This window comes from Globicephala melas, chromosome 5 (assembly GCF_963455315.2).
Source record: "Globicephala melas chromosome 5, mGloMel1.2, whole genome shotgun sequence".
Classification (NCBI taxonomy): domain Eukaryota; kingdom Metazoa; phylum Chordata; class Mammalia; order Artiodactyla; family Delphinidae; genus Globicephala; species Globicephala melas.
The window spans coordinates 136,799,644-136,811,464 of NC_083318.1; the positions used below are offsets into that span (position 1 = coordinate 136,799,644).

Consider the following 11,821-nt stretch of genomic DNA (forward strand, 5'->3'; position numbering starts at 1 on the left):
AATATCTATCAAATGCACACACATACCTCTACCAGCACTTCCTCTAGCTGGAATTTATTGAACAGATGTACTTGTAAATGAGCAAACTGATAACTGTAGCAGATATTTATTGCAGTGCTGTTATAGTAAGAATAGAGTGGAAAAAGCCTAAATATCCATCTCTAAGCGTTTGTTCTGATGGACTCATGCAATCACATACCATGCTGTAATAAACAGCAAGGAAATGTTTATGCCATCGAATGAGATGTTACCAGGATATACTGCTAATCAGAAGAAGCAAGGTGTAAACAGTGTGTAAAAACAGGGGATGGAAATATATATATATAGATATATATATATGTCTGTATAATCACAGAAAAGCTCAAGAAAAACACTTAAGAAAATGGTAGCATTGATTTCCCCTAAAGCTGGAATTTCCTGGTGGAAATTTTTGAAGTATTTCTTCAGTGGCCAGAAAGCTTTTCACTCTAAACCTTTTTCATTTTTTGATTATATTCTTTGAACATGTAAATTATTTCTTAAAAAGCAAATTGATATAAAGTATATAGAACACTGGTGACACATCAGCATGCAATACATATTAGTGCTTATTTAAAATTTCAGTTTAATGGTAATTGATTATCTTCCACTAAAAGATATGTAGAGAATTTAAAAAATCAGCTGTTTAAAAATTAAATACTATAAATTTTATAATATACAAATAATTTTAAACAATAATATTTGCCTTACTATAAATTATAAAGGCATTTCTTTTAGCCCATGCAGTCCCACAATCTGGGCCTGTTACCATTTACATTTCTCATAAATGGTGTTAAAAGACCTGGCAATTTTATTTTATTTTACTTTCTTCGAAATCACCACCAATGCATTTATTTGAGGGAAAAAGGGTCAAATCTTATTAGGAACTTCCAACTGGATAGGACTAGAGACACTGATCTACCTAACATCTGGGTGTTCACAGCCACACAAGTAACCATATCCTGCACGTGAGGCGTCACCACGAAACCGACGAGCATTTGACAAGGGGGACACATTCTGAGCAGTCACACGGTTTCCATTTAGAAGGTGCTTCCTTATCAGAAAAGCAGTGTTGAGAAAAACGAAGACAGCCTCCTAGCAAAGGCCTGGACATGACGGTGGCTCCTGAAAAGGGATCACACCCTATTTACAAAGCTGGAGAGCGAAGCTCCCAGCTGAGCTGCAGGATAAGAGGGGGGCTGACCTGAGGGCTGTGAATGGGGGCTGGGATCTGACCTCACGAGCCTTTGCTCATCCAACCTCAGGCTCCACGAGCCATTCTCTGGCCCCCTGCAGGAGGCAGACTCGGGAAATCTGCAAAGCCAGGGGATTCTGCCCCACCTTCCCCAGGCCTAACAGTGACCAATTCACTGGACGCAGTCTCATGCCACCCAGCCCCTGCATGGCACCTACGGAAACTGAAGCCCAGCTGGCCTGGAGCACATCTAGGTCTTGCTGGGCTGGTCATCTTACACGTGTCCCATGATGGTCGGCCTCACCCACGGTGTCCTGGCCGAGACAGTGTGCTTTTTTAGGTGATTCAGGTTACTCCAGGGCAAGGTATGATCCTGATGACACCCGGCAGAGGAGGCTGGAGCTTCGGAAGAACTGGCCCTGCACACTCGGGTCCTTCCAGCAGCGGATCCGGATTCGAACACTGAGGAGTGAGGCGGCGGCCCAGCCTGCAGGTGTTCACAGCCATGAGACCGCCCACCAGCAGGAAGGGGTAGGTCAGTACGCTCACTGCCATCCCCATCACATATCTGGGGTGGCTCTGGATGGCTAGGGCCTGGCTGAACTGGGAACCTGGATTCTGGTCGTTCCCCAGCCCCCCTGGAGTGTCACCCACCAGGTAGGCACTGAGGAAGCGGGCCAGCAGGTTACAGCCCCGCAAGGAAACCACACCTTCCAGGAGGTGAGGGATCAAGCCGACAAAGAATCCCAGCAGCCCCTCTTCTGTGAAAATCTTCCCAATGGAGCTCAACTTTCTGCTGTACTTGGCCTTCCTCCCATGAACTGGACCACGCAGTGCACTGAGATGACATGCAGCGGGTGGGCCAGCACGTGGGACATGCCTTGCATCATCATCATCAGGTAGGAGGTCTCCTTCACCACCGTCGTCAGAGACGTCTTCGTGCCAGGCTTGACGGAAACCTGCTCCGTCTCCTCCGGAGGGAGAACCTTCTTCACGGCGCCTGGGTCACGGTGCAGAGGGCGGTCGACGCCAGCCAGGGGCTCAGGCCTCGGCACAGCACTAGCTTCCCACCCACCGCGCAGTGTCCTCGGCTTGGGTGGAGACGCTCGGTGGGGAGAGGACCTCCTCTCCGGCACGCCAGTCCCAGTGGTGGGGGGCGGGCAGCGGTTCGCGACCCCCTAGGATGAGCAGCTTCGCTAGAGCAGCGGCTGTTTGAGCACCGTCACTCCCGTGTGCAGCCCAACGGAAAGAGCCTTGGCGGCCAGCACCATCTCCGGGCCCCAGGCCCGCGGCTCCCAGAGCCTGACCCCGCCTGCTGCCACTCCGCCCGGCTTGGCTCTGGGTCCGGTTCCACCTTTCCCCAACACTGATGTCCGGTAAGTTAAAAAATCTACTAAGTGTCTGTGGACAGAGGAATGGATGAAGAGGCTGTGGCACATATACACGATGGAATACGATTCGGCCGTAAAAAAGAACGAAATAAGGCCATGTGCAGCACCATGGATGCACCTAGAGACTGTCATACTGAGCGAAGTACATCAGACAGAGAAAGACAAATATCATATGGTATCGCTTATAAGTGTAATCTAAAACAAATGATACAAACGAATTTATTTACAAAATAGAAATAGAGCCACAGATGCAGAAAACAAGCTTATGGTTATGGAATAAGGGTGGGGAGGGATAAACTGGGAGATTGGGACTGTTACAGACACACTGTATACATAAAATAGGGAACTAATAAGGACCTGCTGTAGAGCACAGGAAACTCTACTCAATCCTTTGTAATGACCTCTATGGGAAAAGAATCTAGAAAAGAGTGATCTATGTATACGTAAAACTGATTCACTGTGCTATACACCTGAAACTAACACAACACTGTAAATCAATTATACTCAAATAAAAATTAATTATAAAAAAAATTCTACTTAGGCAAACAACATGACTAGAAGGAAACGTTTTCCATATACAAATGAAAATGTCTCATGAGTTAGTCTTTGAGCAATTGAAAGTTTTGGGTAGATAATATGTGTCATTTAAGCGTCTCTCAAACATTCTTAGATTTTGAATAAGGAATGAAAACACTGAACGTACTCTAGAATTAATAGTCGAGTTTTGCTTACAGTTCTGAGTTTGGAGCAAATCTGGATGAACTGTGAATACATGGAGAGTTCTTTTTCTATTTGACTTTCATGTATTTACACCACCAGGATGCACACTACCTTTTTCCTCAATAAACTGAGAATCTAGGTCTCATTCTTATCAGATGTTCTACTATTAACATTCCATCTTGTTCTCCCCCATACTTTGGGAATAACAGCTTTTCTTTCACTGGTTTTTAATTTTTAATTTCTTAAACAGTTTTTAGGCCATGCTATATGTATAATATTAACAGGTGTCTGCTGGTGAAGTATTTTCTGGAATTTAAGAAGACTTAGATCAAGTGGTGTCTCCCCTATAAAATTGTTAGAGATCTCCAAAGCTGAATCTCCCATTCTTTTCCCACATCTTGAGTATTATACATGTTATTATGTAAATGCATTATACACAAATTATACATATTATACATATATTATAATGATTTGTCTCTTTTGTAAAACAGTGAACTCCTTAAAAACAGCAAGTCTATTTCTCCTTATAACTATATGTCAGGCCTGGCAGGTATTAGGTACTCAGTTATGTCAGCTGAATAAAGACAGTTTTTCTCAGTAGATGTTATACTACTAATAGAAATACTTCAGCAAGTATTATCACTTTATCATATCTGAGTATTTTCCTAGATATAAAAGTAAACTGAAATGAACAGAGTCCTCATCCAGCATGTCTCAAGAATCTGAGTACAGAGGAATTCTGTTTTCCTAGATCCCATTCCAATTCAACCGTGTACTAAATAATTATGATCTAAATTCTCCATTTGAAGCTTAAAAGATTTATTTACTTATTTATTTAAATTTTATTTATTTATTTTTGGCTGCTTCGAATCTTCGTTAATGTGTGTGGGCTTTCTCTAGTTGCGGTAAGCAGGGGCTACTCTCTGTTGCAGTGCGCGGGCTTCTCATTGTGGTGGCTTCTCTTGTTGCGGAGCACGGGCCCTAGGTGCGTGGGCTTCAGTAGTTGTGGAACGTGGGCTCAGTAACTGTAGCTCACAGGCTCAGTAGTTGTGGCTCGTGGGCTCTAGAACGCAGGCTCAGTAGTTGTGGCACACGGGCTTAGTCGCTCCGTGGCATATGGAATCTTCCTGGACCAGGGCTCAAACCCGTGTTCCCTGCATTGGCAGGAGGATTCTTAACCACTGCGCCACCAGGGAAGTCCAAGATTTGTTATTTTTTAATGACCTGAACACACAGCCTCCTTCCAACAGCATGGTCCAGTGGTCACTTTTAAGGGAATACTCAAGAAGCAGCTGAACCGGCTGGCTAATTTTTTCTCAAAAGCAACAATGATAAAACTATCATCACTAATGATAAAAACAAAACCGTTTTATTGGTAGATGTTCCCAAACATCGAGATAGAGAAAGATCAATGCTCTTGCTGACCTAGCCAGCATGTTTCACGGCCTGCCAGCTCTGACAACATAGCCTTGGGACATATTCTTTAGCTTCTTCTACCTGGTTTCCTCCTCTGTGAAAAAGGATTCAAACACCAGCCTCACCGCTTTTACAGTCAAGGTTGACTTTTTTTTTTTTGGATGATGCTTTGTAGTACAGATTTCTGGGGCAACCAGCAGAGTTCCAGGACTTAAATAGATCCATTGTTGCGATTTGAGGAAAGCCATAACCCTCTCTGAAACCTTTCTTCTTAGCAAGGTGAGATATTCCTTTCTGTGGGCAAAAATACAAGCTCATTTCTCTGCTTCACACTGGTCTGCTATCCAGGGCACTCGAATGACTCTCCTATCAACAGCACAGAAATCCTTCATTTCACATTGTCACTTGTCATCTCAATGATGGAGCCACAATTCAGAGCCTGTTAAAAGCCTAGCTGATACCACATAACCATCAGCAGGAATTGCAAAAAGAACATGATAAGCACTAAGCCCTGGTTTCGCTAAACATAGCCATCCTTCGAATTTGAATTCTAGAAATCTATACCCCTCAATAGACAGTACTATTCTGGCCACCTGTAAAAATGACTTAACAATATGTTCCTTTGTATACTTTTTTTTTTTTTTTTGGCGGTACGTGGGCCTCTCCCATTGCGGAGCACAGGCTCCAGACGCACAGGCTCAGCAGCTATGGCTCACAGGCCCAGCCGCTCCGCAGCATGTGGGATCTTCCCGGACCGGGGCACAAACCCGTGCGAACCTGTGTCCCCTGCATCGGCAGGCGGACTCCCAACCACTGTGCCACGAGGGAAGCCCCTGTATACTTGTTTTTGAGGGTCAATACAAGAAAAAGCCTTGGGGAGTAGTAGAGTCTGTGTTTTGGTATCATCAGGAACGCCATCCATCATGTTATTTAATGCTCCTCTTATAAACTAGGGGGGAACCTAGAGATGGCAGACCCATCAATGACAATTCCATCTCAGTGTGAAAGCTCCTGAACAGGAGGGAGGTGGCTTTGAGAATGTTATAAAGAGAAACGGACAGATTGTGACAATGAACATTTCTGAGGACCGGCTGCCTGCCAGACGCTTTCTGCTTCTGCAGAGTGAGAGCTTAAATATTTCTAGCCCATGATACTTGTTAAAAAATAGAGAAGGTACGACACGAGGAGAATGTAATTTGAGTGTGGGGACTTGCAGATGAGAGTTCAGTTTTGGACACAACAACTTTGGTGGGATGTGGTATAGGAAAGAGGACTCAAAACCTTCCATGTGACAACTCACCTTTTTGAACTTCAGACTGTCACCACCAGCCATCAGTGTTGATCTACAATGGTTGACATGGACGCTAGGATGCAGACGATGCTTACAAGGCATGTGAAAGCATCAGGCACACAGCAGATATTCAGCAATGTTAGTTCTTTTAATTCCCACAAACCATTCTGCCAAAGGAACTGGATCATGCTGTGGGGAAAAACCCCTCTTTTTCCAAAGACGTTTAAATGTTTACAGGAATTCTATACTGTACTTATCATTTTCAGTAAGTTTAAGGACATTAAAACTAATGTTAAGATTATTGGGAATACATGTTACTACCATGAATTATTCCACTAGAGATGTAATACCATTGATTATTAATGCCAGAGCGAGGTCATCAGAGACCTCCGTGGTCACTATATTCAGTGGATGTTTTCAGTCCTCTTTTTACTTGACCTCCCACATTTACCTGTCAACCTGTTTTTCACTTTCTCCTTGAAACATTCTTTCTTTCCATGATACCGCATTGGGTTTTTTTGGCTGCGCTGCACAGCTTGTGGGATCTTAGTTCCCCGACCAGGGACTGAACCCAGGCTCTTGGCAGTGACAGTGCGGAGTGCTAACCACTGGACTGCCAGGGAGCTCCCAGACACCACATTCTTTCCTTGCTGTGTTTCCGACTTTTCTTCTCTGCCTTCATTTCAGACATATCCTTCTCTCCTGGGCCTTTAAATGCTGTGGTTCCTCAAGGCTCTGCCCTGGGACCTCTTCTCTACTCACCCTCTGCTCTGTTCCCCCCGAAATCACACCTGTCCCCATGAAATTGTCACCCGTATACTAATGACCCCTAAATTTCCATCTTGATCTTAGACCTCCCCCATGATATATCCAATTAACTATTCAACATCCCCACTCGAATGTCTCAAGGGTACCTCAAACTCAACGTATCCAAGACCAGACTTAGGATATTCCACTCAAATATTATCTTCTTCCAGTTTCCCACCATAAATCGCAAATAGCCTTCCCATATCGAGGTGTAGTCTGTCCCTCATCCATTCTCTGTCACATCCCATATCCAATCCATTGCTTGGAACTGTTGATTTCACACCTCCCTCCCCATTTGGCTTTCTCATCTATCAATTTTTATCCATCTTTACTATCAGCATCGTTGCACAAGCTAGAGTCACCTCTCACCACTACTAAGTGGTGCACAGCCCTCCTTCCATCTGTTGTGGCTCCTTTGATTTTGTTCTCCATGCTAGAACCGGAGTAATCTTTAAAAATGCAAATCTTTTAATGTTAACCCTGCTAAAAATCCTACGTTGCCTCTTTAGAGATAATCCTAAATCCTCAACATATCACAAAAGTCTCTGTCAATCAAAAGGTCCTAACAGACCTTCTCTATATAGATGCTTCTACTTAGGGTAACCCTTCAGTCAGTCACCAGGATTTGTTACTTGCATGTCTATTAGTTTCTTTTGCCTTCAATCTCTGCCCCGAATTAGGGAAGTTCATGGAGACGCTAGAAGACTGGCACCAACTCTCTAATCTCTCTGCGAAGTGATTAGGAGGAAATTTTATTATTTTCTTTTTCTATGGAAAAGTGTTTTATTTGCCTCGGTTCACATTCTATAGATAATGACTTACAAAAGGTATAGAAGCCTAAACTGTTTAAGATGCCAGGTCAAAGCCAAGTTATAGAAGGATAAACCAAGTCCAGTGCTGATGTCACAAGGAGCTTGGGGCCCTTTAAATATCTTGGAGTTTCTTACACAGTGTTTAAATCTTATAGGTTTAAAGATACAGTGTCAGGTTCCATCTTTCTAGTACATAGTGAATTGGCTTAGGAGGCCATATCAGGCAACTTTCGTGACCTCGCTAGCACTTATTTGCCTGGTAAGTAAAATAGGATGTTAAGATCACCTATGACACAGTTATGTTGAGGATTAAATAACATTAATTATGTAAAGCACTCAGCATAGAGGCTGGCACACAGCAATGAGCAGTAGGTGTTGGTATTATTTCTGTTTGTGATAATTATAAAATCCATTTTGAGGAAGTCCTTGTAGATGAATGTGAACATTTTTCTTCAGAGAGAAGGAATACTAAGGATTTCGACAATGGTTTTTTGGGTTCACATTAGTGTATCATTGGTTTTGGTCTATCAGAGAAATACACATTTTGCAATGGAAAACAGAATGAATCTTATTACTCCTCAGGAAAGGACTAGACACAAACCCTCTTACTGGTGTCACTGTGCACCAGTCATCAATACCCTTTTTTGTTGCATCCCCTCCAGCTCCTGGAGGATGGATCTTGTCACATGGGGGTCCTCAGGCCCAGAGCGCATGGCACCATTTCTGTCTGTGGGATGATTTCTGCTCATGGCAGAGACTCTGCTGTCCCCTGGTGGCATCTGCTGTCTTCCGTTGGTTCAATGTTCCCACCTGGAAGACCTACAATTATCCTTAGAGAGTCACACATCTAGCAGGCAGAGGCTGCGCGTTGCCTTTCCACTCTAATGTTTAATGATTGACCTTGCACTGGAAGCAGCCGTTTCTCTGAGCGGCTCAGAGCAGGGGTCCTTACTGAGGACCTTCTCCAACACCTTGCCACCTCATCCACACCAGCGCTCCTTCTAGGAGCAGAGTCATGTTGTCTCCTTAGAGAGCTGCATGTGGACCTCTTCCCCGAGTTCCGACTTTGCTGTCAGAGGCTGACTCTTAACATCTAAGGTCCTGAAGCTTTCTCCCCAGTCCCTGGTGTCCTTCCTGATTTCTTACCTTTGACAGTGGGGTTGGATGTTACTTCAAACTGGTCTGGGTCCTTATCACAGCCTATTCCCATGTGAAGGTACAAACACAAGTTTATTTTTCTATAACTCACCTTAATTAAGTTCAGTTTTGAATTGCCTCTTCCAAACGGTTGGTGATACCATAATCTCTGCCAATTCCTGGTATCTCCCACCAACCCCGCAGCTGGATCTAAATTTGAGAATGTCTAGTTTGGTGACGAGTGTTTAGGTTGGGAGCCTCTGGTTTCCAATGCCATCTGTCTACATGGGCATCCAGTGAGAAACACAGCATCTTAATGCAGTCATCAGTTTCCCCAGCCTCTGCTGGGCTCAGAGTTCCCTTCTGCAAGCTCCCTTGAAGTGTGGACGCGTCTTTCTTCTTCCACGGCACACCTGGATATACAGGGATACCGTTTTGCTCGCATTCCACGTTAGGGCACAGAAGGTCTTTGAGAGTCCATCTAGTTGCCACCTACCTACTCACACCAGGCGTCCCATGAGTCCATATTCTCTCTCTGGGCCCACTGCCTTCCTGGGCGGTGCTCAGGTCTCTGGGCACACCTTCCTCCTGCTCTCGGATCTCACAAACCCAAATATGGAGGTCTGCAGTGTCCCAAGGATGGGACTGGGGAGCTTGGTTCAGACTCCCTATCTCGGGGAAGGTGGAGACCGGCCCCCACTGCCCCCCTCCTTCTCTCTTGCTTGTACCACTCACAGCCTCCTTGGTCCCCAGCACAGGAGATGGGTTTGTTTCAGTTTTTTCTGCGAGTAGAAAGCCAGGCTCTTACAAAACATGTTTTATCCAAATCTCTTGCTCTGCCAGGAGTCTTTTTTGTTCCTGTAAAGCCAAGCCTTTTGCAACACCAAAGCCAGGAAGGACGCTTTCTTTGCTGTCACATCTTCCCTTAAAGCAATAAGCACAGAATGCCTAGCTGCTCATTTGGGGTGGAGTGATGCACAAAAACATCGAGAGAAGATGATAGTGGCTGGAGGAGGCAACCTGTTAATATTATCCTGCCACACTTAACGAAGAACAGACAGAAACAGTAATAGGCTCTTCGGAATAATATTCTTCCCTCTCTTGGGATGAAATTGTGTCCTTAGCCTTCAGAGATAGTGCATAGTCTTGGCTCTGTTCTAGCTACACATGGGCAAGATTTCAGAACTCAGAAGCCCTGTCTTAACTAAGCAGACTGACACGTTGTCTTCTAGAAGGATTTATCTTCTCACTGGAGATCAGTTCTGGAGAGGTTTTCAAAGGTATGATTCTGTTATTCGGGTTGGTTCGAGGAATATGACAGTTTATATAAAGCTGTTACTTTACTGTGAAAACTCTAGACACAGTGAGAGTAACATTTGGATTAGTCTCTTACACCCAGAAACCTGTATAACAGGAAGAATCACGTTCTATTTTCTAAGAATGCAGAGGCAGCCTCAAAGCACCTTTGCAGTTTTAACTTCATTTTAAAATATGCTGATATTAGTAATTATTATAATAAAGTATTGGCTATTTATGGTTAGTAATTGCTTACACTTATTGAGTACTTACTGTGTGTCCGATACTAAAACACCTAGATAATTCACTTAATCCTCATAAAAGCCTTAAAATATACATATTGTTACCCAGATTTAGATGAGGAAACTGAGGCAGAGAGGCTACGTAATTTGTCCAAAGTCACAGGATAGTATCTATTAGAGATTGAATTTGAACCCCCCAAAGTCTGACAGCCAAGTAGTAGTGTTTAGTTATGCTGCCTAGTTAATCAGGATATTCATCTTGGTAAGAATGGTTATGAGGTTACGGTGTAAAAGTGACAATTTTTGGAATAATAAGCTAAAACCTGCTTTTAAGCTAGTAAATCAGAATAAAAATTTTAATTATTATGTATCCTTTGATATTTGGAGGCAAAGTCAAAGTTACCAGCTTGCAGCCCGGAAATGAGACTGGGTTAGGGAAGAGTTTACTTCGACTGTTATTTATCAAGGGGCCCAGAGGTTATGTGCTGAGCCCTTCTGGATCTTCAGGGAAACAGAACGGATAAACACCATGAAACCGAAGAACATCAACTCATAAGAAATTAACATTTTACAGTAACTGTTTTTCTTTTTTTGGCTGCGCGGCGGGACGTGGGAGCTTAGCTCCCCGACCACGGATGGCACCCGCGTCCCCTGCACTGCAAGGCGGATTCTTGACCACTGGACCCCCCGGGAGGCCCCTACACTAATTTTAAGGCGCTGGAATTTGAAAAGGTCAGCGCGAGAAGCTGATGGAGCGGCCCTTCTGGAGTTGTCCATAAAGGCACATGGAGACGAACGCTCTTGCTAACATTTTCTCATAAACATTCTCAAGGCCAGACACCGGGAGAAGCGTCGGGGACAGAAAGAGGAAAAGAAAAGACAATTCTTGTCCGGGGTTCCATTCTAACGGGAGGTGACAAATGAAGCAGGAAGTTAATAAGCAACGAGAACGCTGCGAAGTGCTAAGGACCACACCACCCTTCTCCAGAATTAGGCTGCACGAAGAGGCGAGGGCGTGCTGCCCCGCGGCGGGGCCAGAGGCCTGCACACACGCCCCTACGGGGACCCGGGCGACAGCAAGGCCGCGGCTCCGGGAACCCTCCGCCCGGCCCCCGCCTCACTCCCACGGCCGGGCGAGAATCGAAGCACAACACAGCCGCCAGGCTGCCCCAAACCCCCGGACCTTGGCATTTCCTGCCCCGTTTCCCAGACAAACGGAGCTTCACAGCAGCGGCCCCTCGCTAGTGAGCGGGACCCGGAGGCTGGAAGGGGCGTGGCTGTCCGACACGCTCTCCCCCACGCCACGACGGCAGGAAGAGCCATAAAGCTCGAGCGACAGGGATAGAAATACCTGGGGCTGCGGCTTCAGTGAGCGAGAAAACAGGGCAGGCCGGGGGCAGAGAAAGCACGACCAGGAGAGCACGGCCAACAGCGCAGTCAGACGCCGCCGGAGGGCGGGAGGAGACGCCGGAAGTCGGGCGGAGACGCCGGAAGTT

General features: G+C 45.2%; 1 pseudogene; it reads right to left on the reverse strand.

Moving 5' to 3' along the window:
- Positions 1 to 597: 597 nt before the first annotated feature.
- LOC115858136 (mitochondrial carrier homolog 1 pseudogene) lies at positions 598 to 5,326 on the reverse strand (annotated as a pseudogene).
- Between the last annotated feature and the right edge of the window lie 6,495 nt (positions 5,327 to 11,821).